Source organism: Plecotus auritus (genome assembly GCF_963455305.1).
Source record: "Plecotus auritus genome assembly, chromosome: 2".
NCBI lineage: Eukaryota > Metazoa > Chordata > Mammalia > Chiroptera > Vespertilionidae > Plecotus > Plecotus auritus.
Window position 1 is genome coordinate 38,681,577 of NC_137771.1, and position 19,544 is coordinate 38,701,120.

At 47.7% G+C, this 19,544-nt stretch overlaps 1 pseudogene across 1 annotated transcript; it reads left to right on the forward strand.

Moving 5' to 3' along the window:
- The first annotated feature begins 2,829 nt into the window (after window positions 1-2,829).
- Window positions 2,830-19,280, forward strand: LOC308243099 (cytochrome P450 4A11-like; annotated as a pseudogene). The gene is made up of 12 exons: window positions 2,830-3,024; window positions 10,449-10,590; window positions 11,255-11,303; window positions 11,776-11,891; window positions 12,889-13,011; window positions 13,485-13,545; window positions 13,983-14,089; window positions 14,173-14,363; window positions 14,466-14,599; window positions 15,897-15,961; window positions 16,122-16,198; window positions 19,112-19,280. The product of its transcript is annotated as a cytochrome P450 4A11-like (transcript).
- Window positions 19,281-19,544: the final 264 nt, after the last annotated feature.

The window sequence follows — 19,544 nt, forward strand, 5'->3', positions numbered from 1 at the left end:
CGACCCTTCACCACCACTCCAATAGCTGGACCTAAAGAGAAAGGTTCTATTGATTTTCTTTCCCTTGGTTGCATGTCCAAAAGGACCAGGAGCTACAACAGCTTCAGAAAAGGGTAGAGACAATCCCATGTGCCTATCCTCGCTGGCTATGGGGAGCAAACTCAAATTCAGCCCTGACTACATGAAGGTGATCCTGGGAAGATCAGGTGAGAGCTAAATGGGAATCAGCTCTTTTCTCTTGGGTACATGCTCTTGGGTTGTGAAATTCAAAAGGTGACTTAGCTCTGCCACCATTACCTAAAGCTTCTACCAACCACATTCCTAGCCCACAAAACAGCCTACAGCCAAAAATCTTATATAATAATAGGGTAATATGCAAATAGACTGAACGGCAGAACAACCGAACAACCAATCAAAGTGTAATAGGATAATGATATGCTAAGGCTGCTCAACCACTCACTACAATGTGCACTGACCACAAGGGGGCAGATGCTCCGACCAGTAGGTTAGCTTGCTGCTGGGGTCCGGCAGATAGGAACTGAGTGAGATGAGCCGACATGCCCTGGAGCCCTCCCGCAGTCCCTCCTCAGCTTAAACGTGCACCGGGGGTCCCTCAGCCTCTTGCAATCTGGGATACCCTGGGGGTATGTCAGAGAGCCGGTTTCAGCTTGATCCCACAGGCCACTCCCCTTGGGTGGGGCCCAGACACAGGGCTCCTGGCTGGTGAGTATGCTGAGGCAGCAGGAGCCTCCCCCTATTGGGACTGATTAGGCGAGAGCCTGAGGCAGGCACAGTGGGGCCAGGATGATTGGGAGCCGCAGGTAGGAACTGCAGGTATCATTGGACTGTGGGTTTCGCCCAATTCCTGCAGGCCACTACAACAGCTTCACGAATATGTGCACCGGGCCTCTAGCATTTACGTAAACTCAATGCTTAAAAAGCTATGTGGGGCCCAATTTCTTTTTTCTTTTCTTTCTAACTTCCTTCCTTTGCTCCATCCTTTCTCCCTCCCTCCTCTCTCTCCCCTCCTCTCCCTGCCTCTTTTCCTTGTTTCTGCTCTTTCTCTCCCTGTTCCCTCTTTTTTTCCTCTCTCTCTCTCTCTCTCTCTCTCTCTCTCTCTCAACCATATTGAGATGATCCATTATATAAATTTACCCAGATCTGAAAGATAATTTTCTGCCCACCTTGAGTTGGATTTGGCACCACTAATTTTTGCCTGTCCTGGTCATGGGATAACTAAAACCCCATAAATCGTAGGCAGACCACAGATGGCTGTGATTTCTCTGGCACTGAGGATAGAACCTATATCTCTGGCAGATTCACCATCCTAGTTCTGTGGGTGTTCTGCTGCTGAGATACTGAGTCCACCTTTTGACCACAGTGACTCTTAGGACATGGACACTTGGGATGGCAGGCACATAGGAGGCCACTTGAGACAAACTTCCAGCTGACAATGATCAGGAAAGGATGCAGTCCAAGCTCTGAACCACAGCTGCCTCAAGGGGCTGTCTGCCTTTTTGGTCCCCTCCAATTTTCCTATAATGCCCTTCCTTACCTTTCAGATCTGAAGTCTTATGGTTTCTACTAAAAAGGAAAAAATTCTGAGTTGTCCTAAAGTAATTACAGGCAGCCAGAGGGTGAAAGGATGAGAAAAGAGGGGTTAATCCAGCCTTGGGCAAACTACGGCCCGCGGGCCGGATCCGGCTGTTCTATCCAGTTCTCTTGCTCTCCCCTCCGCTCCTTTACTTTGAATTTATATTAGTTCACACAAACACTCCATCCATGCTTTTGTTCCGGCCCTCCGGTCCAGTTTAAGAACCCATTGTGGCCCTCGAGTCAAAAAGTTTGCCCACCCCTGGTTAATCCCTTAACAATTGCAGGAGCAAACATTTCTTCCTGATGAACTCTGCACCTATCCCAGGACTAGCTCCGCTTCAGCTTCCCCCACCCACTTCATCTGTAACCAATGTAAACTCTTTCAAAACAACTCACATCTTTCTTCCCCCTCCCCAATGTATAAGAAAAGGCTTTTCATATTTCATTGTACTAAATGTTTTCTGACTTTACCTACCAAATTGCGCACTGAAGAAACATATACTGAGTGAATGAATGCATGAATAAATGAGCATTTCTATGCTGTTCTTAGAAAAAAAAGATGATGATTCTACCTACAAAAGGAGAAACTGAGGCACAGAGAGAGTCAGTTGCTGACTTCAGATGAGGTGGGCCTGACCTGTGGCTGAACGTTGTGAGTACAAATTCAGTACTCTGTCCACCAGCACATTCCTCTTGGGTCACAACTGAACATGGGACAGGGACAAACTCTGGAGAAAACGTCAGAGGCAGGTAGGCAGGCAATTTTGGATACAAGGGAGAAGGAGTCTAACCCCAACTCAAGCTGTCAACGGCTGTTTTCCATTGGCCACTTTACCTTACCTATGTGTAACTAGCTTACATCTGAAATGGAAAGGATAATAAAATTGTGTAGCCATACCTACTGAAAATTTGGTGAGCTAGACTGATTTCTATACCTCGGGGTTCATTTCTGTTTTGCTCACAGCTGTGTCCTGCCACCTAGCGGATTGGCTGGCACATAACAGGTGATGATTATGCGTTTGTTAGGAAAATGATAAGTGGAAGTTGAAATATACACATAGTCACTGTCAACTAAAAATCTTTTCTTCCTAGTCCCAAGATAGCTCCTCCACTCTGGTGACTCAGCTCTAAGCTCTGCCCTCACCCTTCACCCTCCCCACAGGTGGGTGGGAGAAAACTTCCAGACTGGCCGGAGGTGGTCAGAGACAGTCAGAGGTCCAGATGCACTGCACCATGAGTGTCTCTGTGTTGAGCCCCACAAGACTCCTGGGCAGTATCTCTGTGCTCCTGCAGGTGGCCTCCCTGCTGGCTCTGGTTCTGATGCTGCTCAAGGCAGCTCAGCTCTACCTGCACAGGCAGTGGCTGCTCATATCTGTCCGGGAGTTCCCGTCCCCTCCTTCCCACTGGCTGTTTGGGCACAACCAGGAGGTAAATGGGAGTGGGACAGGGGAGGGGGAGGGCGAGGAGGGCAGAGGCTCTCAGAGCAAGGTCATGGTCAGCAAGTCTATAGGACAAAGCCTTGTTGTGTGAGAAGCATGTGGCCGTGGGGGCAAAACCCAGGTTACCCCTCAGATCGTGGCTCCTCATCCCATGTGCTGGTGTTCTCAGTCTGTCAGATCCTCCTTCCTTAGGTAGGTCTGCAAGCTATTATGTCAGCCAGCCCTTGAGGACAATGGCTGCTCCTTTCTGCATCTCCCTTGCTCCAGGCTCACAGAACAGAACTTCTCCATGCTTCCCTGCCCATGTGCATTCAATTCCATCCTGTCTGCCTGGCCCCGAGCTTGCCTGGGAACACAGACATCGTCTCATGGATCCCTGCCTGTGGGGGTTCATGGCATGTGGGGATGATAGACAGGAATTTAGAGAAGATATCAGGTCCCAGGAAAAGGGATAAAATCGGGTGTAGGGGTCCAACCAGCTTGGTTGGCCTGAGACAATGGGGTTTTTCAGACTGGTAACTGCAGTGCTAAAACCCTGGCAAGTTACTGGCACATCTGAGCAAGAAACTTCCAGGATGGTCCCAGGGAAGAAGCACTGGCATCTGAGTCTCACCATTAACGAGAATCTCTTTACCTGCCAGCTCCTATTCTCCATGCCCCTGCCCTGTGAGCTCCTTGGGGCTGAGGATATCACCCCCTTTCTGTGCGCTCATCCCTAGCACAGAGCCTGACACAGAGGCTAGCTTGACTCAGGTGTGTGGACAGACAGAGAAAGGAGCAGCTGGCAGGTTGGGTGGCAGAACGTGCTCCTCAGCCAGCTCTGTTAGCATTAGTCCCTGGGGGGGGGGGGGAGGGCACAGAGCAAGGTGAGGGGGCTGCATGGAGAGGGGCTCATCCAGGTGGGTGTGTGGGTTGAGCAAGCCTTAGGAGGTGGGGTGCAGCAGAAACCTGAGAAGGTTTAGAGAACGAGGCCAAGATATTATCAGCAGAGTGGAGCCCCAAATGGGAACTGCTCATATCAGCCACAGAGAGACAACCAAAGCCCAGTTACTTCATGCAAATTTGGTACAAAGGACTTCCAGATGATTTGTTGATTTGGAGAAACTGTGACTTTTATTGATACAGGAGTCACCTTTCTGAGCTGGGATATAACTGAAGGAACCACTAAGTATTCCTCCAGTGACTTTTCCATACACTTATGGCATTAGATGATATGTAGACTGAGTAAGTGAGTAATGCTCTTTTTATAACTAATATTAAGCATGGTGTGAATCATCTCTGTAATCCTGCAGGAGATACTGCAGGTAAATAATCCTTGATTTTATTTTTAAGTATATTTTATTGATTTTTTACAGAGAGGAAGGGAGTGGGATAGAGAGTTAGAAACATCGATGAGAGAGAAACATCAATCAGCTGCCTCCTGCACACCCCCTACTGGGGATGTGCCCACAACCAAGGTACATGCCCTTGACTGGAATCAAACCTGGGACCTTTCAGTCTGCAAGCCAACACTCTATGCACTGAGCCACCTGGTTCGGTCTAATCCTTGCTTTTATAATACTGCCTGAGTTTTTCATTCATTCAATACATCTGTAATTGGCTAAGTCTGGAATTGACTGCCACATGTTGAATTCAGATTGAAACTAATCTTTCAGGCCAGATGACAAGGGACAAGGTGGGCAGTTGAGCATGTGGGGCTCTGTTTCTGAGCTACCTGGGTTCATAGCCCAGCTCTGCACATACTTTAAATGCCTGCTCTACAACCCGATTTCCTCATCTGTAAGTTGGGGATCATGATGATGAATATAGCACTTAAGAGAGTTCTTATCCTATATAATAAAATCCCAGTAACCGAAATGGTGGAACAACCAGAACAACCAGAGACCAGAACAACTATGACCCCTCTCCCCGGCCGTCCGCCCCCCAGTGAGCGCTTAGCGGCAATCAGGAAGGCAGTCGAGCAGTTAGGGGCAATCAGGGAAGCAGGCAGAGGTGGTTAGGGGTGATTAGGCAGGCAGAGGCAGTTAGGGAGGATCAGGCAGGCAGAGGTGGTTAGGGGCAATCAGGCAGGCAGAGTGGTTGTGGTGATCAGGCAGGCAGAGGCTGTTGGGATGATTAGAAAGACAGGCAGAGGCTGTTGGGGTGATCAGGCAGGCAGGCAGAGTGCTTAGGGGCAATCAGGCAGGCAGAGTGGTTGGGGTGATCAGGCAGGCAGGCAGAGTGCTTAGGGGCAATCAGGCAGGCAGAGGTGGTTAGGGGTGATCAGGCAGGTGAGTGGTTAGGGGCAATCAGGGAGGCAGGCAAGCACTTAGGGGCCAGTAGTCCCATATTGCAAGAGGGATGTCCAACTGCCAGTTTAGGCCCAATCCCGCAGGTGTCCTGAATTTCAAGAGGGGGCAGGCCAGACTGAGGGAAACCTCCCATCTGACCACCAGGGGTCAGACGCTCAATGCAGGAGCTGCCCCCTGGTGGACAGTGTGCTCCCACAGGGGGAGTGCTACTCAGCCAGAAGCAGAGCTCACGGCTGGCAAGCACAGTAGTGGTGGCGGGAGTCTCTCCTGCCTCCATGGCAGTGCTAAGGAGCAGTGAGCCGAACACTAAGAAGCAGCGAGTAGGTAGATGGTAAGGAGGTAGGGACCTGGACTGTGAGAGGGATATCCTCCTGCCAGCTTAGGCTTGATATCCCCCAGCCTAAGCCAGCAGTCAGACATTCCCTGAGGGGTTCCAGACTGCAAGAGGGCACAGGCTGGGCTGAGGGACACCCCTCCCCTACCCCAGTGCACACATTTTGTGCACCAGGCCTTTAGTTTATCTACACTAATAAAGAGAAACATGCAAATTAACCATCACTCCACTATGCCAAGCCCCGCCCACCAGCCAATCAGGAGCGAGTATGCAAATTAACCCAACCAAGATGGCGAGGCCCATAGTGGCCAGGTGACGCTGGGGCTGCCAGGCAGATGGGAGACACAAACTCGCAGGGAGGCCGGCACCCTGCAGCCCCAAGCCCCACCCACCATGGCAGTGCTGGGGCTGCAGAGGGCCAGATCAGGGACACAAACCCGCAGGGAGGCCAGCACCCAGCAGCCCCAAGCCCTGCCACCGTGGACCTGGGGCAGCAGAGGGGCCAGATCGGAGACACAAACCCACAGGGAGGCCGGCACCCAGCAGCCCCAAGCTGCGCTGTCAAGGCACTGGGGCTGCTGGGGGGGTGGGTAGCGGAGACACAAACCCACAAGAAACCTGTGGAAAGGGAGACAAACTATCATAACTTTATCTCTCTTTCCACAAGATGAGAAAACTGACCCTGGTTTATTTAGTGATATGGCCTACACCTTTCTACAAGCATAGGGTATGTTAGGACCACTCCCAGGAAGGTCTGGTCAGAATACCATCTCTAGGGAATACCACTACTGTGGCAAATCATCTAAGAGAGGAAACAAGCTTTTGTTGGGTTTATTCTGAAGGTCAGAGAACATGCCACCCCAACATATGCTGTGTTGTTATATTGATGATCTTGAGCTGCAGATGCTTGAAAAACAGCAAATGCATGCAGAGGCTTTCACTGAAATCTCCTGATCTGCCTAAAATCGAACCCCCCAAAAGGAGCTTAAATGTCATAAGTCCCCTTGACGGGAGAAGTGTCATCAGGCAGAGAAGACTGACTCCTGTCACAGGACAGGAGAGTAGAAGCTGACATCACACCCAAACTTTGTTACAAACTATTTACCCCCACCCCCATTCATCTTTACTAAAAATCATTTACTCTCCTCTAAGAGGCCTACATCTCCCGTCCCCTTTCCCTAGGAAGAAGGTATTTAAATCTGCATTCTAAGCCACCTTGGGGAGTTACTCATTTTTCCCTGGGATCTCCCACATATACACGAGGTACACATGTTAATGAACTTTTGTTTTTCTCTTGGTGATCTGTCTTTCATTACAAGGGCCTCCACTAAGAACTCAGAAAGGCAGAGTAAAACTATTTTTCCTCCTCCATAATTCCATCTCAGGAAATCAAGTCCCAAGCTGAACAATGAGGTTGGCTCAAGTACCAAGCAGTCTTGGCTGAGGGGAGGGAAGCTTCTAGGGAGAAATCAATGATATTGGCATCAAAGTGGGATGGAGGGCACACGCATGGTTGCTGGTAGGAGTTTAAAGTGGTTCAACATTTTTGGAGGATGATTTGGCAAATTCGATAGAAATGTTCAAGGTACATCCAAGAGTCTTCTTCTAGGAATCGCATCTGCTGAGATAAAGCACAAGAGCATAAGCCCTGGTCAGAACCCAGGATGCTACTGCAGGCTCCCCTTCCACGATAGGAAAACCTGGGAACAACCTGCATTTTTAGGACAAGGTGGCATCTATACTAATAAAAGGGTAATATGCTAATTAGACTGAACATCTTCCAGATGTCCTTCCAGACAAAGCCATGTTGGCAGGGCCAAGGCAGAGGAGGTTAGAGGCGATCAGGCAGGTAGGGGAGAGCAGATAGGGAGAACAGGCTGTCAGGGGAGAGCAGTTAGGGGGATCATGCTGGCAGGCAGGTGAGCGGTTAGGAGCCAGAGGTCCTGAGGGGTCCCAGATTGGAGAGAGTGCAGGCCGAGATGAGGGGACCCCCCCCCCTTAAATTCGTGTATATACAAAGCCAGCAACCAGATGCTAGAACAACCAGAACAACCAGAATAACCAGTCGCTATGACACCCGCTGCACTGGCCAACTGGCCTGATGGCTGGCCCTGCCCCTGATCGGCCCTCCCACCCCAACTGGCCCTAGGCCCCTTCTCCCAGCCAGTCCCACCCCTGAGTACCACCCCTGATCGGGTTAGGGGCCAGCCAGCCAAAATCCCATGGCTCTGCCCCCTGGCCAGCCCCACCCCCAATGGCCCCTCTGATCAGGGGTGAGGCCGGCTCAGCAACATCCCACATCTCTTCCCACCTGCTGGCCTGGCCTCAATCAGCCCTCATTGGGGAGGGCTGGCTGGACCCCACCCTTGCACAAATTCATGCACCGGGCCTCTAGTAATGTTAGAATTGTGCCTGGTACAGACCAAGGCCACGGTTCCACTCACTCTAATTTGTATGAATTTACAATAATATTAATGCCTATGAAGGACAAGCATGTTAAAAGTACAAAATCACTGCATTAGTTTGTATGGAATGTCACAGGGACTATGGAAAGGGGAACTAACATCTTTGGGTTTCTAACATCTTTGGGTTTCAAATAATCCAATTGCCCTACTTCCACCCCCAACTCTCATGTCCTCCCTCCAAACCAGGAGTCCCTGCCATGCCAGCAGAACCCACATCTGAGGATAGTTGTGTGGCCACATTATTACCTGTCCACCTACTCCCTTTGTAGAAATTTCTTGGTGTGGTAGTTGCCAGGGTCAGCCAAGTGAGGATGACTCCAGGGCAGTGCTGCCTGCATGGAGTGGCTGAAGTGTGGCGGCCACATGGGAACTGGGTATTTGCCCACAGGGTTGTCACCCCTGCCATCATGGGCACTATTCCCTTTATAAGAGTCTCCACTGGCTCTAGTCACACATGTTCAGGGACAGATGGCGTTCCAAACTTGTTGACTAGAGGGCTGACAGAGCAGTGGATGCCAAATGGCCTAGATAGGAGAATGGAAATGCAGAATACAATTTACCTCCTTTGGGTCCCCAAAGGGAAGTAATGACAGTGTCCAGCAGCAGGAATTTTCAGGAAGCTGACGGGCTCAGGCACCAAGCAATTAGAAAGAGGGCATGCTACTGTGTTGAAAAAGGGTTTTCCAGGCCCCTACTGGGCCAGTAGGAGGGATCCTAGAGATCAGGTAACATAGCTGGGGTGGTAAGAGGCTCCCATTGATCAGGCCCCACCTGGGGTCAAAGGAGAAAGGCAGCCCCAATAATGTACATGACCTGGGAGCATGAAATCTTTTCCGAAGTCCTTCAAATAGGACACTTCCCAGGTCACAACAGGATTGTCTGCCCACCCTCAACCCCACTCAAACACAAGCTCTGTGGTAGCAGGGACTTGTGTTGTTCACCGCTGCATCTCTAGCAACTAGGATGGCAACTGACCCAAAGTAAGTGCTCAATACATACTTACCAAATAAATGAATGAGTAAATTCATCTACTCATCTACTCATTTATGTATTTGATCATTCACTGTAGTGGAAACATTTTGAAATGTCTTCCCAGCCCACAAGCTCTGAGACCTCTTCCCCAACATGAGTGAGCCTCTGAATGCCCTATTCAACCCCAGCCACTGTGGCTTGTAGCAGGTGAACACCTTGGCTATATTACAATCAGATTCTCGAATAGAATTCACAATGTCACACAGATAGGACATGTGGTAGAATGACAACCATCCAGGAAGGGTTCAAGTGCTCTTCACCTTGTGGACCTAGCTTCATGAGGACAGGGACCGTTGTCTGTTTATTTGTGAGCATATTTCAGCTTCTAGAAAATTGTCAGGTAGAGCCCCAATAAACATTTGGTAAGAGAATAAATGCAGAGAGAAAGAATTAGAGACTTAGCCCTGGCAGCTCTCCAGTCCCTGGATCTACTCCTTCTGCACCCTGCTGCTTCCAGCCCTTAGGCTCTGTGAAACACCCTGGGGTCCTCAGCCACCTGGGCATATGCTTTAACAGTTTCCTCATTCTTCAGAGAAACAGGATAAAGTACTAATCCATCCCCACTCATAGCTGTGCCTTGAACATTACACAATTGTCCTACTTTGTTAGGGCTGCTTAACAAAGTGGGTGGCTGAAACAACAGAAATTGAGTGTCTCAAGTCAAATCAAGATGTTGGTAGGGTTGGTTGCTTCTGAAGGCTGTGAAGGAACCATCTGCTCCAGGCTTTTCTCCTTGACTAGCAAACCATGGTCTTCTCCATATGGCTTTTTATATCATCTTTCCTCTCCGATTGACTATTTCTGTGTCCAAACTTCCCCTCTGTTATAAAGACAGTTATATTGGATTAAGTCTAATGAACTAATTTTAACTTAATTACTCCTACAACGACACCATCTTCACATAAACGCACATTCTCAGATACATGGGGTTAAGTCTTCAACATATGAATTTGAAAGGGATACAGTTCAACCAATAACTCTAAGTCTGTGAAGAAAGCATGTACACCACTCAGTCCATAACTGAACATTTATAAAACTTGTTCTATGTGTAACATTCTAAAGGCAGTTCTGAGTGAGGGCCCAACCAGAAGCCAAAATCTAACCTTAGACCAAGTCTTGATGAAGAGTGAGAATACAGATCAGATCCTGGCTCATCAGATACAATTTCAAGCTCATAATAACTGCTGATGGATCCTGAATTCTCCCTGTGGCCATTCTTTCCTTCACCACCACTCCAAAATCCAGACTTAAAGAGAAAGGTTTTATTGATTTGTCTTTCCCTTGCTTATAGTTCCAAAAGGACCAGGAGCTACAACAGTTTCAGAAATGGGTAGAGAAATTCCCATGTGCCTGTCCTCGCTGGCTATGGGAAAGCAGTGTCAGCTTCATGGTTTATGACCCTGACTACATGAAGGTGGTCCTTGGAAGGTCAGGTGAGACAGAAACCTGAATTGTGGCTGGAGCAGCTCTTTCTGCTTGGGTGCATGCCCTTGAGTTGATAATTCCAGAATAGACTTGCAGTTCTACCATCATTATCTGAACCCTATAACAACCACCCTGCCAGCCCACAAGCCAGCTTAAGGCCAACAATGTCTGCTGAAACGGAATGCTTAAACAAAGGTGTGGGGCCACTTTTCCCCCCTTAATCTCTCTCTCTTTCTTTCATTCTTTTTCTTCCGCTTTTAACCAGATTGAGATGATCAATTGTGTAAATTTGCCCAGATCTGAAAGACAAGTTCCTGTCCACACTGAGTTGGGTTTGCACCTCTCATTGTTGCCTATCCCGAGTCATGGAATGACTAAGCCCCCACAAATAGGTGGGAAGACCACAGATTTCTGTTTCTCTGGCACTGAGGATAGAGACTATTTCTGGCCGATTCACCATCCTATGGATGTTCTGCTGCTGGGATTGCTTTCCTGAGCCCACATTAACTATTAGAACAGAGATACTTGAGATGGGAGGTTGAGGAAGGTCGCTTGAGACACCCTGCCAGCTGACAATGATCAGGAAGGAATAGCAGCCCGTGTTCTTGACCACAGTTGCTTCAAAGGGCTTGTCCCCTCCAAATTCCTCCATTGCCCAGTCTTTCCTTTCAGACCCAAAGTCTCATGGTTGGTACAGATTCCTGGCTCCCTGGATTGGTAAGTATGTATAATCAGGATTGCTGTTCTGCCAGGTAGACTTACCAAGAGCTATCTCTTTGGCTCACAGAAAACAACAGCTAACCAGCACTATATCACCACCCTCATCTCTGAATCAAGCCTGATTTCTCTTCTAATAAAACCTTCACCCCTTCCAGGTAGTGGTGATGGCCCCCATGAAACTCAGTTTCTTCCCATCATTTCTCAGGGCTCTCCAATGTTTTCAGGGTAATATTCATTTATGATCTTCTATGACCTGCCCCCCTACTCTGCTTCAGCCTATATCCTACAGCTGTCATGATGACATCCAATTTACTTGCCATTTTGAGAATTTGACGTTCCTGAAATGTACTGGCCTTTCCTGCCTTTGCCCATAATTTGCCTTCTTCTGACACCCTTGGTTCTTCCCAAATTGTCCCAAGTCATCTTTCTGATTCCATCTCCCCTCCCAACAACACACCTTTCTGTGGTCCAAGATATGGTTTGCTCCTGCTGAATGGGTAGACCTGGTTCCAACACAGGCGGATGCTGACCCTATGACATCCTGAAGCCCTACGTGGGGCTCATGGCTGACTCTGTCTGAATGATGCTGGTAAGTCCATCCCTGTCTCACCTGCTCACACCCACTTGCAGCACAGCTCATATAGTCCACACTAGGATATGAGTGTCCTTCAGGCATCCATCACATACTACTGGTTAGAATAATATGCTCATATCCCACAATGTGACAGAGCTTCCCAAAAGTGGATGGAACAGGAGATACCTGGCACCAGCTTGGATCCACACTACTTTGGTCATTGCCAAGAGAAAGCAGAACCATGGTAGAAACAGGGTCTGCTCTCCTCTCACCTCCATGTCTTCAGTACAGTGGACTAGAGCAATAGTCATTCCTCTGGACAAGACAAATGGCCACTGGCAGGCCTGGGCAGTGGCAGCTTCAGAGACAGGGTGGACATCCCAGGATGTCCTCAGGTGGGCTCTGGCCTGGGTGCCAGGGCTTGCTTCAGCATGAAATGGAGCCACTCCATGGAAGGAAATGAAGATTACATCTGCACTCACAGACCCGGATCCTGATCCTACCAGCTTTGGTCAGCTAACATATGATGAAGGGAAGAAATTAAAGTCCCTGATGCCCTGTCCTTAGCAGCCCTAGTACTGGTCTCTTAGGTTACCTCTTACCTTGACACATTTGCTACATAGAGTTGAAGTGTACTTATCTCTCAACTTTAGCTCAACTCCAGGACAGAGAAATTCCCAAATTGTTGCCTGAGTAACAATATTTTCTGATTTGGCAAAAGGTAGTAACAATCATAACTTACTCCTAAAATTCAAAACTAATTCAGACTCTTATGAGGGAACCTGTTTAATTATGTAATCAGTTTCTGAGAGTACAATACTCACACTACTAATGTTTGCTGTACAGTCTTAATATGTTATAATGCCTCTATTCAGGACAGTGAGGTATCGGGAAAGGGAGAGAGAGAGAGAGAGAGAGAGAGAGAGAGAGAGAGAGAGAGAGAGAGCTTAGCTGGGTCAGCAGAGGCCCTCTGGGGGAGTAGAGGAGGGTCAATGTCCCCCTCCCACCACAGGACAAATGGGAGGAGCTCATCAGTCAAGACTCTCCTCTGGAGATCTTTGAACACATCTCTTTGATGACCCTGGACACCATCATGAAGTGTGCCTTCAGTCAGCAGAGCAGCATCCAGATGGACAGGTCAGTGATAATCTTTCAGCTGCAGGGCTTTTGTTTTACCAACTGACATGGACTTACTGGAGAGGCAGTTCAGGCAGCTTGAATGCTCATGAGCACAGAAAGCCAGAGTCTGTCCAAGGCTCCTGACCACAGACAAGTCCAAACCAGACCAAAATTGAATCAGCCACAGATCCCTGATCCCTAGCAAGGGAGAAGTCTGGTTGCTCTTGGCACTTATGAAGGATTGAGGGTCTCAAAGGCTGTAAGACAGGAGCAATGAATGCCTCAGTGTTACCTGTACCCACTGTTTGGGGAAACTCCCACCTAGAGCCCCACTTCACCTCCAGGTCAGTGGCCTCCCAATGCCTTAATCTGTTCTATATCTTCTGCCTGCAATAAATCTCAATCCCAATCCTACATCCAGGCCATTTTGTGAAAAATCTTTTTTATTCTCGAGTGAGGAATTTCTTCTACCAGAATGACATCATCTACTCACTGACACCTGATGGCCTCTGGAACAAGCAGGCCTGCCAGCTTGCCCATCAACACACAGGTTAGACTCCACCTCCTGGGCTGCTCCCCCTACTTCATCATGTACATCTCAAAGGGACTGGCCCTGACCTCTACTGTCCTTTGGCAGCTAGGGCATACCTCACTGAATACTTACCTGGTTCAGGGCTTGGGAACCTAAATGTCAGGGTGCAATGGACTGTGCTGGTGTTCGCGTGTGTCACCACATGGTGATGTCACCCTCTCCAAGCAGCATTCAAGCAGAGCCCACTCTATGGGTGTGCTATAGAGGGGAGGCCTAACTTGCAATCAGATGATGCTAGACCTCTCACCTCTTATGTGCACACGTCTCCCATACCCATCCTGATTCACTGTCATCCATATTGGAGCAGGGTGAGGGGCTGATGGGGCCACTCTGGGTCGCTTTTTCTGGGCACCCAGAGCCCTCAACTCTTCCTGGGAACCACTGTTCTGGTACAGACCAAGTTATCAAACTGAGAAAGGTGCATCTGCAGGATGAGGAAAATCTTGAGAGGTTCAGGAGAAAGAGGAAGTTGGATTTCCTGGACATCCTCCTCTTTGCCAGAGTGAGTGTCTGTAGGAGGGGCCTGAGGCTTTGCCCAGAAGGGCAGAGGAAAGGGCAAGAAGTGCACTCACCTTCCTTTTCCAGATGAAGAATGGAAGTAGCTTGTCTGACAAGGACCTCCTTGCTGAAGTGGATACATTCATGTTTGAAGGCCATGACACCACAGCCAGTGGCATCTCCTGGATTCTCTATGCTCTGGCTTCCCACCCTGAGCATCAACAGAGGTGCTGAAAGGAGATCCAGAGCCTCCTAGGGGATGGTGCCTTCATCACCTAGTGAGCGCTCAGGATATGGGAGAGCCCTGCCTACTCAGTAGACAAGAAGCCCTGGTCTGCCTGGGCCATGCCTGCCCTCAGATTGGGCTTCATTCATTTCAGGGATCAACTGGATCAGATGCCCTACACCACCATGTGCATCAAGGAGGCACTGCGACTCTATCTGCCTATACCAGCTGTTGGCAGAGAGCTCAGCAAGCCCATCACCTTCCCTGATGGACGCTCCTTACCCAGAATTTTGAACTTTACCACACTCACTAACCCAGGAATTCTGCAGGAACCCGTGGCAGACCAGATCCACATGTCCGAGAGCAGTTCTGAACCTCTCTGGTCTAGTTTCTTCATCATTAGTTGGATGCTTACTCTATAGCTTAGATGAGGAATATAAAATGCTTGGCACTGAGTTGGACCACAGCAAGTTCAATAAATATTAGTTCTCCTTCCAACTCAGAGAGAAATAAATCATTTACCTAAATAGGGTCCATGCCTATATGACACCTCATATGCAGAGAATCCTAAGCATTATCATTCTCCAGGACTAGCATCCATCACATGTAGAATCCATGGATTTATAATGCTACAGTAATTCCATTTGATGACACTGATGCTCTATGATTCTAACACTCCATGTTCCCATCCCAACACCAGGTTACAAGACTCTAGGGGCAATTCTGTTTGCATGGTCACATCTATTTGACTTCCCTCCCTATCTGAGGTAATGTGTGCATAACTCCTTTTTGACAAATGCAAAGAACTGTATAAATGGCAGTTAATATAATACTGACTCAGTCCATGGAATCTTCATCACAAGAAGATGTTGGATTCTTGATGTGGCTTTTGATTTTTTACTCTAATATTCTAATTCCCTGAGATGTGAGGGTGGCAGAGACAATCAGTCAGAGGTTGATGTAGATGTGGTTTCTTTTTTATTCTGATCTAGGCAAATGAGGGAAACCAGAAAAATCCATGGTCATGGGTCTGATGGGCCAGTGTTTAGGGAGCTCTCAGGTTGATGTCAGAGAGCAGCTAATGACCAGATCTGAGAACCCTGCCATGGTAGGAGGTCACTCCTTAGCTCACCTTTGGTGGTCTGTATCCCAACCCTGCCACATCCTAGCTGTTTGATCATAGGCAAGTTGCTCTGCCTCTTGGAAGCTCAGGTGTCTCATCTGAACAATGGGAATATTAGCACCCTCCTTGGAGGGTTGTGGTGAGGATAGATGAGTTAAAGCATAATCCCCAGGGGACTCATGGATGGCACTTGATAAATGTGAGTTTTACCTTTAATTGCTCCAAAAGTAGGCCTTTACTTCTTTCTTCCTCCTCACTCCTAGGCCATGATTGACTGGGTCACCATCTGATATAGTCTCCTAATGTGTGCACATGTGCTTTGCCATGTGCACCCCACCTCTATTGCAATAGGATCAATCCAGTCGGAGTGACTCTCATTGTGGCTCCCAAGCTTTTTGTGCATGCACCTGCCCCCTGCTGGCATGTGTATAATTAGTCTTCTCTCCTCTCTCTGCCCAACAGGAATCCTTGTCTCACTTAACTTTTATGCACTTCACCATAATCTGAAAGTGTGGCCTAATCCAGAGGTATGATGGCTCTGGGAGGGAGGATGGGCTGTGGGAGGGAGGATGAGCTGATCTCTAGACAATACCCCCTCCTTTTTCTACCCCTGGCAGTCCTGTAACCTCATGATTTTGAAGGAGGGGCTTGACCCTACCTGTCCTGGCCCTACTGCTCTCTCTGCAGGTGTTTGACCCTTCCCGTTTTGCACCTGGTTTTGATTCACACAGCCATGCTTTCCTGCCCTTCTCAGGATGATCAAGGTGAGGCATCCTGAACTTTGGTGGTGCATATCACTGGGTGCACACCTCCTTGATTGTGACCTACATTTATATGATGTGTCTGCAGTTATGCACCTGTATGTCGGTGTGTTGAGAAGGAGGCATTTTTCTATATGTACAAAAGAAAGGTGGCATTTCAGGGCAGGACACAAACACTTGATCCACTGATTTTCTCTCAAAAGTAGTTGATTGCCTTTTTTGTTTGTTTTGTCTTTTGCCAATGGTGGACTGTGTAGACAGTGGAACGATGGTATATAAATCCCACTTCATATATAGAATTTTGCCTACTGGAAATGTCATGGTTATGTGAGTGTTAATATGAAGTCCAACTTTTGTTGGGAGACTGCAAAAATAGAGAGGCACATATTGCTCCAAAACTCTTCAAATAGCTACTTTCCCAATGGCCTTGTACAATTCAGTGTCGGTTGTTGTTCTAAAGTTCAGTGAGTCTAGCAATTTTCTCATTTCACAAATACAAGTTCTCAGAGTTAAAATTTTTCATACAAATTTAAATTTCAGATTACTTTTCTCAGTTATGGGTAATATTAAAAAGTGGGTTTTTCTCTTCCCACAGGGCAGTCCTGCCACTGCCTTTTCTACTTCACTAATCTGCCACTCACTGTATCTGTGATATTTGTGTACGTTTGGGTTTCTAGCACCTTCCTTGTCCTAACTGCTCAAGCCCTAATTAGGAATGATGCATGAGTCCTTTGAAGAGAATTTCACTCCAATGTCTGCCTCTTTAATTTTGCAGACTAGTCTATAAAAGCTTGCCTTTATATTGATATTCAAAAAAGCATGACTACCTTTCCAGGAGGTAAAATTCTTTATATAAAATGGGTTTTATATAGCAAAGTTCCAAAGTCAACACTGTCCAACATTGGCAAGAAGCATAAAAATAAGGACAATCACTGCTTTGAGAGAAAACCCACTACTTTGCATATGACACGTAGCATTTGAAAGGCCCCTGGTGTGTAAAATATAAAGCATAATTGAACAGCTGTCGAGCTAGATGGGTACACTCCAGATGGCCTGCTGTTTGAAAATCTGCAAAGACTACACAGTTCCTCTTGTGAAATAGTAACTTCCATAAACGTTGTACTTGTTTACTAGAAACAAGCTTTTTCTGCCCTAACTGCTTTGGCTCAGGGGTCAGAGCGTCTGCCAGGGACTGAAGGGTTGTGGGTTTGATTCCAAGGAAATGTACCATGATTGCAGGGTTGATCCATGGTCCCAGTTGGGGTGCTTGAGGGAAGCAACCAATCAATGTGTCTCTCTCACATCGATGTTTCTCTCTGTGTGTCTCTCCCCATCCCTTCTACTTTTTCTGAAATTCAATGGACAAAAAGAAAAACATTTTACCCAAGGATTAACAAAAAATAAAAAAGGAAGAAACAAACTTTTTCTGAATCCATAAGTCTGTGAATTCTTCAAATGGAGAATCAACTTTCACAGAACACACTTTTCAAAAACTTCTTCCAGAGATTGATTGGCTGTACCATTTGGTTTCTCCCAGAATTGAGTCCTTTCTCATAGACCTTGGCTTGAAGTCATGTGTCTGCCACTAGAGGGCAGGAGAGCACTAGGCAGCTCAATCCCTAGCTCACAACTCAGGTTTACTTTTTTTTTTCTTTTTCCAATATTAATTTACTTTTTCAATTCAATTGACTTCATTCAAATATAAATGTATTTCTTAAGCCTGTGTCTGTGTGCCAAGTCCTGTGCTAGGAGATGGGAAAGATACTGTCTCAGTCTCCAGGAGTTCACAGTCAAGAAACAAATGCCTCTACTCACAACACAACATTCATTCATCCTTTCACTCACTCATTCACTTATTGAGCACAATGTTGAACGTTCCATGTTCCTTGCACTGTCCAGGGCACTGGATGGTGAGGTATTCTTAAATAAAACACTAATGCTGCTTTGGGGGTCTTGGGAGGAAGGGGTACTGCTAGCAGAGGACTGAGGATGGCATGTCATTGGGATCAGACTTGAACATGTGGCAGGCAGAGGTGCAGAGAGGGCACTCTCTGTGATCTCAACAGCATGAGCTGAGCTAGGAAGTGGAGCTGGACAGGTAAGAGGTGAGTGTGGCAACAATCCATTGAGGGCTTTGATGCCAGCTGAGGTATTGGAAATGTCCTACCTGTGATTGGGGGCCTAGAAGGGACTGAGCTGGGCTGTAGCTTCAGTGAAGAGTTAGGGGAGGCAGGGAGACAGAAAAGTCCAGGTGAGGAGACTAACAGATGTCAAGGAGGGACATTTCTGTAGTAAAATAGGAAGGCTACAGAAGCTGGTTGACTGATGGGATGAGGGAGAGGCTGGAGTCTAGACCATTGATTGGGAGGTACGTGGTGCAATTGATTGTCCCAGGAAACTCTCCTGTTGCATTTCTGATTTCCACCAGCAATCCCATCTCTCCTTCTCTTTGAGCATCAAAGTCCCAGGCATCCTCCTAGATGGTGAGAACCTAAGTGTGTTGCCCAACCCACTCTATGTCATGCCCTGACCTGGCCACCACATTGTGAAACCAGAAATTGCTTGTGGAAGAAGTAAACAAACTAGTGCTTAACTTTGTAGTGATTTCCTTGACTTGATTCAATAGCTTAGGGCACTGACATTTCCCTAACAGGATTTCATGCCTGCTGAGAACAGAAGTAGGAGTTAGGAGCTACTTCTGGAAGAGAGATAGGCTTTGTCAAAGTTCAGGGGCAGAATGTGAAGCAAGACTTGTGGGGTAGAAGCATGCATGACCTAAAAGGAAGGGGATTGGATTGACTTACATTAGAATGCCCTGTTCCTGACAAGGGCTCAGTGACAAATGCCTGCCCAGCTGAAAACAAGATTTGATACCATTTCTCATGTTGTTTTCCTCATATTCTCATCTTGGCCCAGGAACTGCATTGGGAAGAACTTTGTCATGAAGGAGCTGAAGGTGGCTGTGGCCTTGACCCTGCTTCGCTTTGAGCTGGCGGCAGATCCTCTCTGAGTCCCTTTCCCCATGTCAAAAGTTGTGTTGAATTCGAAGAATGGGATCCACCTGCTGCTCAGAAAGCTCCTTTAGTCCTTGTTGGGACAAGAGCAAGCTCTGAGGAACTCCTTCCTGCCCTTCCCTGTCTATCTCTCCAATTCCTGCTTTCCATCTGCACACCTGCCCTTCCACCTGATGTTCTCCCTCCAGTGCTCTGCCTGTCTGCTCCTTTCTCTGTACTTTTCACTTTTTGCCTGCTTGTCCTTCTCTGAATTAGTCTCATTTAGCTGCTATAATAATTTACCACAGCCTCAGTGACTTAGAACACCACAAATTTCTTCTCTTAGGGTTCTGGAG